Source organism: Arachis stenosperma, chromosome 3, assembly GCF_014773155.1.
Source record: "Arachis stenosperma cultivar V10309 chromosome 3, arast.V10309.gnm1.PFL2, whole genome shotgun sequence".
NCBI lineage: Eukaryota > Viridiplantae > Streptophyta > Magnoliopsida > Fabales > Fabaceae > Arachis > Arachis stenosperma.
This window is the reverse complement of record NC_080379.1, coordinates 38,131,019-38,143,713: the sequence shown is the minus strand read 5'-3', so window position 1 is coordinate 38,143,713 and position 12,695 is coordinate 38,131,019. Positions and strand designations below refer to the sequence as shown.

Below are 12,695 nucleotides of genomic sequence, written 5' to 3'. Positions count from 1 at the left end.
GAATATTCTTGTTGAAGCAGATCCTGAACCTGAAAGGACTCTGAAGAGGAAACTAAGAGAAGCTAAATTACAACAATCCAGAGACAACCTTACAAAAATTTTTGAAAAGAAAGAGGAGATGGCAGCCAAAAATAATAATACAAGGAGGATACTTGGTGATTATACTACACCTACTTCTAAGTTTGACGGAAGAAGCATCTCAATCCCTGCCATTGGAGCAAACAATTTTGAGCTGAAACCTCAACTAGTTGCTCTAATGCAACAGAACTGCAAGTTTCATGGACTTCCATCAGAAGATCTCTATCAGTTTTTAACTGAGTTCATGCAGATCTGTGAGACTGTTAAGACTAATGGAGTAGATCCTGAAGTCTACAGGCTCATGCTTTTCCCTTTTGCTGTAAGAGACAGAGCTAGAACATGGTTGGACTCACAACCTAAAAATAGTCTGGACTCTTGGGATAAGCTGGTCACGGCCTTCTTGGCTAAGTTCTTTCCTTCTCAAAAGCTGAGCAAGCTTAGAGTGGATGTTCAGACCTTCAAACAAAAAGATGGTGAATCCTTCTATGAAGCTTGGGAAAGATATAAGCAGATGACCAAAAGGTGTCCTTCTGACATGCTTTCAGAGTGGACCATTCTGGATATATTCTATTATGGTCTATCTGAATTCTCTAAGATGTCATTGGACCATTCTGCAGGTGGATCCATTCACCTAAAGAAAACACCTGCAGAAGCTTAAGAACTTATTGACATGGTTGCAAATAATCAATTCATGTACACTTCTGAGAGGAATTCTGTGAATAATGGGACGCCTCAGAGGAAGGGAGTTCTTGAGATTGATTCTCTGAATGCCATATTGGCTCAGAACAAAATTTTGTCTCAGCAAGTTAACATGATTTCTCAAAGTCTGAATGGATGGCAAAACGCATCCAACAGTACTAAAGAGACATCTTCTGAAGAAGAAGCTTATGATCCTGAAAACCCTGCAATGGCAGAGGTAAATTACATGGGTGAACCTTATGGAAACACCTATAATTCATCATGGAGAAATCATCCAAATTTTTCATGGAAGGATCAACAAAAGCCTCAACAAGGCTTTAATAATGGTGGAAGAAATAGGCTCAGCAATAACAAGCCTTTTCCATCATCTTCTCAACAATAGACAGAGAATTCTGAACAGAGCACCTCTAACTTAGCAAACATAGTCTCTGATCTGTCTAAGGCCACTTTAAGTTTCATGAGTGAAACAATGTCCTCCATCAGAAATTTGGAGGCACAAGTGGGCCAGCTGAGTAAGAAAATCACTGAAACTCCTCCTAGTACTCTCCCAAGCAATACTGAAGAGAATCCAAAAAGAGAGTGCAAGGCTATTAACATAATCAACATGGCCGAACCTAGAGAGAAAGGGGAGGACGTGAATCCCAATGAGGAAGACCTCATGGGACGTCTCCCAAACAAGAAGGAGTTCCCTATTGAGGACCTAAAGGAATCTAAGGCTCATATAGAGACCATAGAGATTCTTTTAAACCTCCTTCTTCTATTCATGAGCTCTGAAAACTATTCTTCCTCTGAAGAGGATGAAGATGTAACTGGAGAGCAAGTTACTCAATATCTAGAAGCCATCATGAAGCTGAATGCCAAGTTGTTTGGTAATGAGACTTAGGAAGGTGAACATCCCTTGCTCATTAGTGAACTAGATACTTGGGTTCAGCAAACTCTACCTCAAAAGAGACAAGATCCTGGTAAATTCTTAATACCATGTACCATGGACACCATGACCTTTGAGAAGGCTCTATGTGACCTAAGGTCAGGCATAAATCTTATGCCACTCTCTGTAATAGAGAAGCTGGGGATCATTGAGGTACAGCATGCCATATTCTCATTAGAGATGGCAGACGGATCACAAAGACAAGCTTATGGATTAGTAGAGGACGTGTTAGTGAAGGTTTCAAGCCTCTACATCCCTGCTGATTTCATAATCTTAGACACTAGGAAGGAGGAGGATGAATGCATCATCCTTGGAAGACCATTCCTAGCCACAGCAGAAGCTGTGATTGATGTTGACAGAGGAGAGCTAGTCCTTCAATTAAATGGGGACTACCTTGTGTTTAAAGCTCAAGGATCTTCTTCTGCAACCATGGAGAGGAAGCATGCAAAGCTTCTCTCAATACAGAGTCAAACAAAGCCCCCACAATCAAACTCTAAGTTTGGTGTTGGGAAGCCACAATCAAACTCTAAGTTTGGTGTTAAACCCCCACATTCAAACTCTAAGTTTGGTGTTGGGAGTCTACAACATTGACCTGATCACCTGTGAGGCTCCATGAGAGCCCATTGTCAAGTTAGTGACATTAAAGAAGCGCTTATTGGGAGGCAACCCAATTTTTATTTATCTAATTTTATTTTTATTATTCTTTTATGTTTTATTAGGTTCATGATTATGTGGAGTCACAAAACAAATACTAAAATTAAAAATAGCAGAAGAAACAGCACACCTTGGAGGAAGGGCTTACTGGCGTTTAAACGCCAGTAAGGAGCATCTGGCTGGCGTTCAACGCCAGAACAGAGCATGGATCTGGCGTTGAATGCCAGAAACATGCAGCAATCTGGCATTCAAATGCCAGGATTGCACACTGAGGAAAGCTGGCATTCAACGCCAGAAACATGCTGCAGACTGGCGTTGAACACCCAAAACAAGCATAGAACTGGCGTTTAATGCCAGAAACAAGCATCAATCTGGCGTTAAACGCCAGGATTGGATGCAGAGGACATTTTACATGCCTCATTGGTGCAGGAATGTAAATCTTTAACACCTCAGGATCTGTGGACCCCACATGATCATCTCAGGATCTGTGGACCCCATAGGATTCCCACCTACCTCAACTCACCTTCTCTCTCCTTCACCAATCACCTCAATCTCTCTTCCCCATCACCTCTTCGCCACTCACATCCATCCATCCTTCCCACCCAAACCCGCCCTAAATGGCCGAAACACAAACATCTCTCCCTCTCCTCCATATCTTCTTCTTCTATTCTTTCTTCTTTTGCTCGAGGGCGAGCAACATTCTAAGTTTGGTGTGGTAAAAGCATAGCTTTTTGTTTTTTCATAACCATTTATGGCACCTAAGGCCAGAGAAACCTCAAGAAAGAGGAAAGGAAAGGCAATTGCTTCCACCTCTGAGTCATGGGAGATGGAGAGATTCATCTCAAGGGTCTATAGCTCAGTAATAGAGCATTTGACTGCACATCAAGAGAGCCCACTCATGGACCTCATCAAGAAATCCCTGAGATGCCTCAAGGGATAAATTTTCCTCCACACAACTATTAGAAGCAACTAAGGATAGGAGCACCAAAATCACTAGGGATCAAGCCACAAAGGCAAGGAAGAGACATAGAAGAGCTCAAGGATACCATTGCTCCTTCAAGAAGAAGGCGCCACCATCACTAAGGTGGACTCGTTCCTTGTTCTTATTTCTCTTTTTTTTCGATTTTTATGCTATATGCTTTTTTATGTTTGTGTCTTTACTACATGATCATTAGTATTTAGTAACTATGTCTTAAGGCTATGAATAATTCCATGAATCCTTCACCTCTCTTAAATAAAAAATGTTTCTAATACAAAAGAACAAGAAGTACATGAGTTTCAAATTCATCCTTGAAATTAGTTTAATTATATTGATGTGGTGATAATACATTTTGTTTTCTAAATGAATGCTTGAACAGTGCATATTTTTGATCTTGTTGTTTATGAATGTTAAAATTGTTGACTCTTGAAAGAATGATGAATAAGAAAAATGTTAATGATGATCTGAAAAATCATAAAATTAATTCTTGAAGCAAGAAAAAGCAGTGAAGAACAAAGCTTGCAAAAAAAAAAGTGGCAAAAAAAATTATAGAAAGAAAAAGAAAAAGCAAGCAGAAAAAGCCAATAGCCCTTAAAACCAAAAGGCAAGGGTAAAAAGGATCCAAGGCTTTGAGCATCAATGGATAGGAGGGCCCAAGGAAGTAAATCCAGGCCTAAGCGGCTAAATCAAGCTGTCCCTAACCATGTGCTTGTGGCATGCAGGTCCAAGTGAAAAGCTTGAGACTGAGTGGTTAAAGTCGTGATCCAAAGCAAAAAGAGTATGCTTAAGAGCTCTGGACACCTCTAACTGGGGACTTTAGCAAAGCTGAGTCACAATCTGAAAAGGTTCACCCAGTCATGTGTCTGTGGCATTTATGTATCCGGTGGTAATACTGGAAAACAAAGTGCTTAGGGCCACGGCCAAGACTCATAAAAGTAGCTGTGTTCAAGAATCAACATACTTAACTAGGAAAATCAATTAACACTATCTGAACTCTGAGTTCCTATAGAAGCCAATCATTCTGAACTTCAAAGGATAAAGTGAGATGCCAAAACTGTTCAGAAGCAAAAAGCTACAAGTCCCACTCATCTAATTAGAACTAATATTCATTGATATTTTGGGATTTATAGTATATTCAATTCTTTTTATCCTATTTGATTTTCAGTTGCTTGGGGACAAGCAACAATTTAAGTTTGGTGTTGTGATGAGCGGATAATTTATACGCTTTTTGGCATTGTTTTTAGGTAGTTTTTAGTAGGATCTAGCTATTTTTAGGGATGTTTTCATTAGTTTTTATGTAAAATTTATATTTCTAGACTTTACCATGATTTTGTGTATTTTTCTGTGATTTCATGTATTTTCTGGCTGAAATTGAGGGACCTGAGCAAAACTCTGATAAGGAGGCTAACAAAGGACTACTGATGCTGTTGGATTTTGACCTCTCTGCACTCGAAATGGATTTTTTGGAGCTACAGAACTTCAAACGGCGCGCTCTCAATGGCGTTGGAAAGTAGACATATAGAGCTTTCCAGCAATATATAAAAGTTCATACTTTATTCGAGATTAGATGACGTAAACTGGCGTTCAACTCCAGCTCCATGCTGCATTCTGGAGTCAAACGCCAGAAACACGTCATAAACCAGAGTTAAATGCAAAAAACACGTTACAACTTGGTGTTTAACTCCAAGAGAAGCCTCTGCACATGTAAAGCTCAAGCTCAGCCCAAGCACACACCAAGTGGGCCCCGAAAGTGGATTTCTGCATCAATTACTTATTTCTGTAAACCCTAGTAACTAGTTTTAGTATAAATAGAACTTTCTACTATTGTACTAGATGTCTTTGACAGTATAGTCTCTTGACCATTCAGTCTTTTGATCATTCAGGGGGGCTGGCCATTCGGCCATGCCTGGACCTTCATCACTTATGTATTTTCAACGGTGGAGTTTCTACACACCATAGATTAAGAGTGTAGAGCTCTGCTGTACCTCAAGTTTTAATGCAATTACTACTATTTTCTATTCAGTTCAGCTTATTCTTGTTCCAAGATATCCGTTGCACTTCAACCTGATGGATGTGATGATCCGTGACACTCATCATCATCCATCCTTATGAACGCGTGATTGACAACCACTTTCGTTCTACCTTAGAACGAGCGCATATCTCTTGGATTCCTTGATCAGAATCTTCGTGGTATAAGCTAGAATTATTGGCGGCCATTCTTGAGAATCCGGAAAGTCTAAACTTTGTCTGTGGTATTCCGAGTAGGATTCAGGGATTGAATGACTGTGACGAGTTTCAAACTCGCGATTGTTGGGCGTGATGACAAACGCAAAAGAATCAATGGATTCTATTCCAACATGATCGAGAATCGACAGATGATTAGCCGTGCTGTGACAAGAGCATTTGGACCTTTTTCATTGAGAGGATAGGAAGTAGCCATTGACAACGGTGATGCCCTACATACAGCTTGCCATGGAAAGGAGTATGAAGGATTGAAAGTAAGAAAGCAGTATGTTGCAGAGATTCAACAGGGACAAAGCATCTCCATACACTTATCTGAATTTCCACCAATGATTTACATAAGTATTTCTATCTTTATTTTATGTTTTATTTATTATTACTTTAGAAAACTCCATAATCATTTGAATCAGCCTAACTGAGATCTACAAGATGACCATAGCTTGCTTCATACCAACAATCTCCGTGGGATCGACCCTTACTCACGTAAGGTTTATTACTTGGACGACCCAGTGCACTTGTTGGTTAGTTGTGCGAAGTTGTGAAGAAAGTGTTGAGTTAGTAGATGAGCATACCATGTTGAATGCCATTGTTAGAGATCACAATTTTGTGCATCAGTAGCCTTACTAATCAGGTGTGAGTTACAGAAGGATCTAAATGTGGGTGTAGATGACTATTTTTATTTTTATTGTCATTACTAATAAGGTGATCTTTAGTTATTGTGAAATGTGCATGCAAGATCATGAATATTTTTTATTTATAAGCTGACTCATTTTTCTTTCCTCAGATGCTCTTTAGGTGTTTGCAGTCACACGATTTTGATGTTATTAGTGTCCTTTCTGCTAACGCGGTGAATCTCATACAGGTAATTAATATTGCTACAGAATGTTGGTACATTAATTCATACAGATGGATTAGCTATTATTTGATCCAAGGTTTATGAAGGAATTTATGTATTGAATATCTAAGCATTCTTGTTCACAGACAAGGAATCATCGGTGACTTTGATGGTGCACATATACATTGATTGAATACTAGAACTAGTTCTATTTTGATGTGGCATCTTTCTGATCATTGGCTTTTTATTGACAATTTATTGTCGACAGATTCAGTCATTTAAAATCCTGCTTTTGATGTGGTATCATTTGAACATTAAGTTTGTTATGCTCACAATTTTTTTGGCAGATTAAGGTCTTATCATAGCAGTAGTGAAATAGTCATAAATTGTGCTTTTTATCCTACCATGGGTTAAAACCTTTATGAAAATCTGAATTCATAATGGTAAAATTTCTCATCATATAATTAGTTCTTCTTATATGATGTTAGCTGTCATTTATAGATTGATTTGCATTATTTTATAGTTGAGAAAAATTATTTTCATGTATTTTCCTATCCTAAGCCTTGTGTTTCCTTTCTCATTTGTTCTCCCATTTGATAGGTTGATACTGAGAGATCCTATCATCGAAATTTCCTTGTCATTCTAGAGAAACTATATACTGAGGTTAGCCCTTGTAGCCTGAACTATAAAAATGAGAGTCAAGATTCAAGAACTATGTATGAAGAGAGATTTTATACTTTTACCATAACTTCCCATTATATATATAGTGTCACTATTATTTTATTTAGTAGCTTTTGAGAGTGGATGCGTGAGTAGATATTGCGAAATATGTTATGACGGTATGACCATCTTTTTCTTACTCCTTGTATTGCTATGCACTAAAGAGATTGTAACTGAAACTGAGTAAAAGAAAGTATTGATCATGTTAATGATCTCTATTTCTATAGTTATAATATTGGCTAAAGAATTGGATATCTTAATTTTGTACAAACAGTTTTGTCACTTGTATCGTCTTTCTTAACTTGGATTAGTTTTTCGAATAGTAGCTTCTACGGATTTTGGTTTGCATATGGCTGGAAAGCATTTGTTGCTGGCTATATTGACAATTTGACATTAACCTTGTATGGCTTCTTTGTTGATCATCAATTGTCTTACTGTGTTCACCATTGTAACTTGCAAAATTTTCTTGCAATGTTGCTGGTCCTGTTTCTTACATAGTACTGCTAGTTTTTCTGGTGCTGTTTTTGAAACTGCCATTGTTATTGCTGTTTTCTTAATTTTATTACTTGCAAAATTTGAACGTATGTTATTATTTCAACACTGTAAATGATGAAATTTCAGCAGAAAAAAAACTGCTGATTCTTATGTTATCATCATTTCTAGTATCATTTCCTTGCTGATTCTTAAAAGAACTGCTCTGCTTCATTAGTGATTCTGATTACTCTTGCTGGTTTCATTAGTGAATTTGGTTTATTATGCATATTATTTTTTATTATAAGGCATATTATTAGTGTTTCTGATCACTCTTGCTGATTTAACTTTTATTGTTATAATTAATGACCTATAACTACCTCTAATATACTTCATCACTTGAGATTGAAATAAGGCATATGAAGTTGCTTCTTTAATCTTTTATTTTTATTGTGCATGTAAAATAAAAAATAAAAAATAGATAAATCAGAACTCAGTTCCTTCTCACAGAATGATCAGGGTCTTCTTTAGATTACTTTTTGCTTACTAAATTATCTCTGTTGGATTTATTCCTTTTCTTTTATTCTTTGGTTTTTTTCTGCTTTTATTTTTATTTTTAAATTTTTTTTGTGGGTATTTCAAAGTTCCAACTTTTATTGTGAGATCTTTGGTGCTACCTATAATGCAAACAGCTCAAGCAGCAGCTACTGATGAAGTCTCTTGAATTTTCACCCCAAGTTTCTATTCTCATAATTCATCTCTAAATCTGTGTAAAATTCTATGCTTTTTCATTTTTAAATCTATCACTTGATCTTGAGATGTGTGTGTGTCAGTGTGTGTATTTTGATTGAATTAAAGTTAAGCCGTTACGGGGTTTCTCAATTTGAGCTTATTCTGTGCCTACTTAAGCCTAGGTTTTTATTTGTTTCCTGAATTGTGCATGATTGGAATGTAGTTTTGATTTGATTGTTGTTCATATGCCTTTTAATTGTAACTGCTTTTGGAGGTCATTGAATTTGATATATGAGTTCTAGCTGACAATGCAGTTTGTGAAGAATTTTGGAAGATGTCAATTTTCTTCTTAACTTTATTAAATTGTATCTTCTCATTTTTTGCTCTATAAATCAGAACTAATTTATTGATTTTGTTCATGTGAGCTTCGACATTGATGGTTGATTCAACTTCTGAATCCAGATCCTTTCTGTGAAACAAGTTGATTTCTGAAAACATTTTGAGAATCATCATTCTTCAATTATTCTTAATGAATTTGTGTTGGCATGCTATCTCTTGAAGTGCTTACATTTTAGTTATTGCATTTGTTATATTATCTGGGGTGCTTTGGCATATTATGCCAAATTGTTGGGACTAAATTGCTTGAAATTGTCCCTGTTACTTGCAGATCAACCGCTGTTCGAACAAAGAAGTTTCAGATAATAGACCAAGTGAGAAACATCCTGATATTTCACTTCAGGTTCCACCTAGACCTGTAGTGTTCGGCAGTGGAAGGGATTTAGACCATTCTCAAAGTTTCTCCAAAGGGATATCATCATCAAGAGGTTTTTGCGGGCATTGAGCCTGAAAAGAAAAGCCAATGTAACAGATGGCGAAAGAAGCTGCCTCCTTAATTCAGACTCGAAGACATCTGCAGACAGTTCTAATATGGATTCCATTTCATATCTGACGCTGCATGGAAAAGATGCACTTCTCTTCTGTTACTCCTGCATCAATTCGGTTTCAACACCTGGATGGTTGATTAATGATGACATTTATTACAAGATACTTTTGTAGGATATAATATTTTGGTTTTCCGTAATTTATTAGTAGTAAACTCTAAGTAGTTTTTTGTATATTTTGATATGGGTATGCTTAATTTAATGTTAGATGTATGAATATTCAAAATTATGATCATCCCAATACTTTTGGTTTATTATAAATATATTTTGTTAGTTTAAGGATAATTTTTATTATTTGAAGATTATTTTATAGTATTATTATGCATTTATTTTTTTATTTTATAGTATTTGACTAATTTAATTAAACATACAAGATTATATATATATACATATATATATATATATATATAGACAAATTAAAAAAAAGTGAGGGGTCTAGTAGCTATATATATAATGTTGTTACGTTTCTAAAGTGATGTCATAGCAAAGAAAAGTATAGTATATTCTTTTGAATTCTGGTAATCATTGTGTTGAAAAACATAGTCTTTGGTCCTAAAGAGCATCACTTAAAAAGTGCACCTTATTCTCAAATGCCAAAAGCCTAGCCTTTGGTACAGAAAAACGTAGTCTTTAAGAATAGGCAATGACCGAATAAACATCCCTCACTAAAGCATCTTCAAAGTCAAAAAATCGTAGCCTTAGCCTAAGACATCATTTTTTTCAGTTTTGGCTACACTTTTCAAGTGTACCTGAATGGGTGATTTTCTTATAGTATTTCTATTTATTATTTTTTGGAGTTAATAGTCAAAATCGTCCCTGAAAGATACCCCGATCTCCATTTTGGTCCTCGAAAGATAAAGTTAATCGAAATCGTCCCCGAAAGATACACGACTTGGTTACGTTAGTCCTTCCGTCAATTGGATGATGAGGTGGTGGGTTAATGCTACGTGTCACAAGATGATTAGTTGACGTGTCAGATTAGTGATGCCATGTGTCACTTGACATGTAAAAAAGTTATTTATAATCAAAATAGTCCTTGAAAGTTCAGACGTAAGTCATTTTCATCCCTAAAATTTTAAAAATTAATCAAATTAGTCCTTATATATATATTTTTTTATTTTTTCTTGATAATATTAAATTTAAAATATTTTTTGATACTATTAATTTTAATAGAAATATAATTGACAAATAAAAAATTAGTAATTGTATCTTTTCTTCTTAAAATTTTTTTCAATAAAATTATCTCTCTCCTTTAATTCTTCTCAAAATCTCTCTTATTCTTTTCTATTCCAAAACATATTTTTTACATAATTATTACATTTTACTGGAATATATATATATATCAGATGGCCCGAAGCAGATCAAGGAGGGAAAGGGAAAGAAGGCATAAATGCAGTTATGTATGATGTAGAAAATAAAAATTCAGAAAAAGCAGAAACTAAATAATTAGTAAGGCGGTATGGTAAAACCAGCCATTGATATTAGAAGAAAGCTAGCACTAGCGGTAGTTCGCCTGCACTAGCTAAGGGAGAAAGAGATATATATGATATAAAATTATATTTCATCGTTTGGAAATATGATTGAAAAGAAAAAAGGGAAAGAAGAAGAGCTGGAGAGCTTACAAGGGAACTCTCAGAGCTTCTCTCTCTAACATCTCTCTGTGATTGTGTAAAATAAAGGGTACCTCACAATGAGAACGAGGCCTCCTTTCATAATTGAAGATTTTACTGTTTCTACAGTACAGGTAAACATGACCTAGACTATGGCCATAGTACCAGTTTCAAATAGTTTCGGTAATTATCTTGGTATTGTTACAATATTTTCAGTTTTAATCACCAGCTAGACAAACTTCGAAACAGTCTTCCTCAACTTGAATGTCTTTACCTTATTCATAAATTTCTTATTTAGATGAGGACTCTTAATCTTCTTAAAGCAAGTGAAGGATCTATTGAAGCTTCTTTTTTATTGATTGCTTCGATTGTGAGGCTACAAGGGCTGCCTGAATTTGTGCCTTTTGATTGAGAAACAAGGCCATTTCTGGATCTGAGATCCTCTGACTCTTGGGATTGGTTTTGAACCATTCTTGGACCTTTTCTGGATAGGCCATTGATGAATCAAATTGAGACCACCATTTGACATAAGCATGCCTTTGTAAGATTGGGAATGCTTTAGGATGGTCCGATTTTGTATATTGATATTGCCACGAGAATACCTAGGACAATGAGAAAATTGAGAAAAATTTTAACATTACAGGAACACATATTTTCTGAATGTCAAATTTTTATTGAAATAGTTTATACCCTTCATCGGTAGGTGAGGGTAGGATTTCTGGGATTGGCTCAAAGGAGTCCCATCATTGGTAGAACCAATTTGGAAAAATATAGTTTGAATTTCTTTTAAAATAAATTAACCATAAATGTTTGTCCTGAGTATTTTAAAACCAAAATACTTTAGTCCAGGCTTCCATGTAGTCCCAATAATTAAAACCTATTGGGTCATAGTTTTAAATAAACTTTTGAATTTTGTTTAGATTGTTCCCAAATTGCTTTGGGGTCAGGACTTTGAGGATTTGGATTATTGAATGGGTTATGAGTTCAAGATTGGTTTTGTCCTTGTAGTGTTTAGTAGATATTGAGTCAGTATCTACTAAAATGAACTCATAAAATTGGCGAGTTTTATTGGGTGAGATTGGTTTGAAATGGAATCCGGTAAGAAAGATTTTTGGGATAACTTTGTTTGGCGACTCATCCCAAAATTCAGGCTCCATTTGAATACTGTTTGAATTTTTGTTTGTGGGGATATAATTGGCTTGGGCTTTTTGTGTTTCTGTCGTGATTGAGGATGTTTGTGGTGTTAGAGCTATAGCTTTTTCTTTTGGTTTTTGTGCGATTGTTTTTTGTTTGGCTGCTTCAGATATGAGCTGGGTTAGGTCAAATTCTTCATCTGACTCACTGCATATATCAGCCCAAGATTTTTTGTTGATTTTGGTGACACATTGGTCTTGTAAGGCCAAAAGGGTTTGGATTAGGAAGGCATAATTTGCCTTAGTTTGTTTGGCTTGATTAGTAGCTGGTTCAATATATTATTGGGTTGATTTTTGGGGGGGGGTTGTTGGGTAGAAGACCCAGATTCATGATCATATTGAGATTTCCTGGATGGCCCTGAAAGGGCTAGGCGAATGCCTTTGCCTTTGCCTCTTGAAGAGGCGATGATTGCCTTTTTAGGCATCCTGATCTTGCTTGATTCCCTGCAAATATTCACGTGTGAGAAAGTCAGAGAGAGAGTTTGAGTTGCCCTTGATGTGCTCAATTTCAAAATAAAAAACGCTTAAGATAGCTTGCCATCTGGAAAAAATTTGTTTTGATGCAAGATTTTTAACATCTTTTTGTAAGACTTCTTTGGCCGATTTGCAATCAA

General features: G+C 36.0%; 1 non-coding gene across 1 annotated transcript; it reads right to left on the bottom strand.

Moving 5' to 3' along the window:
- Nucleotides 1-511: 511 nt before the first annotated feature.
- Nucleotides 512-619, bottom strand: LOC130971044 (small nucleolar RNA R71). The gene has a single exon (XR_009082280.1). It is a non-coding gene; the product is annotated as a small nucleolar RNA R71 (small nucleolar RNA).
- Between the last annotated feature and the right edge of the window lie 12,076 nt (nt 620-12,695).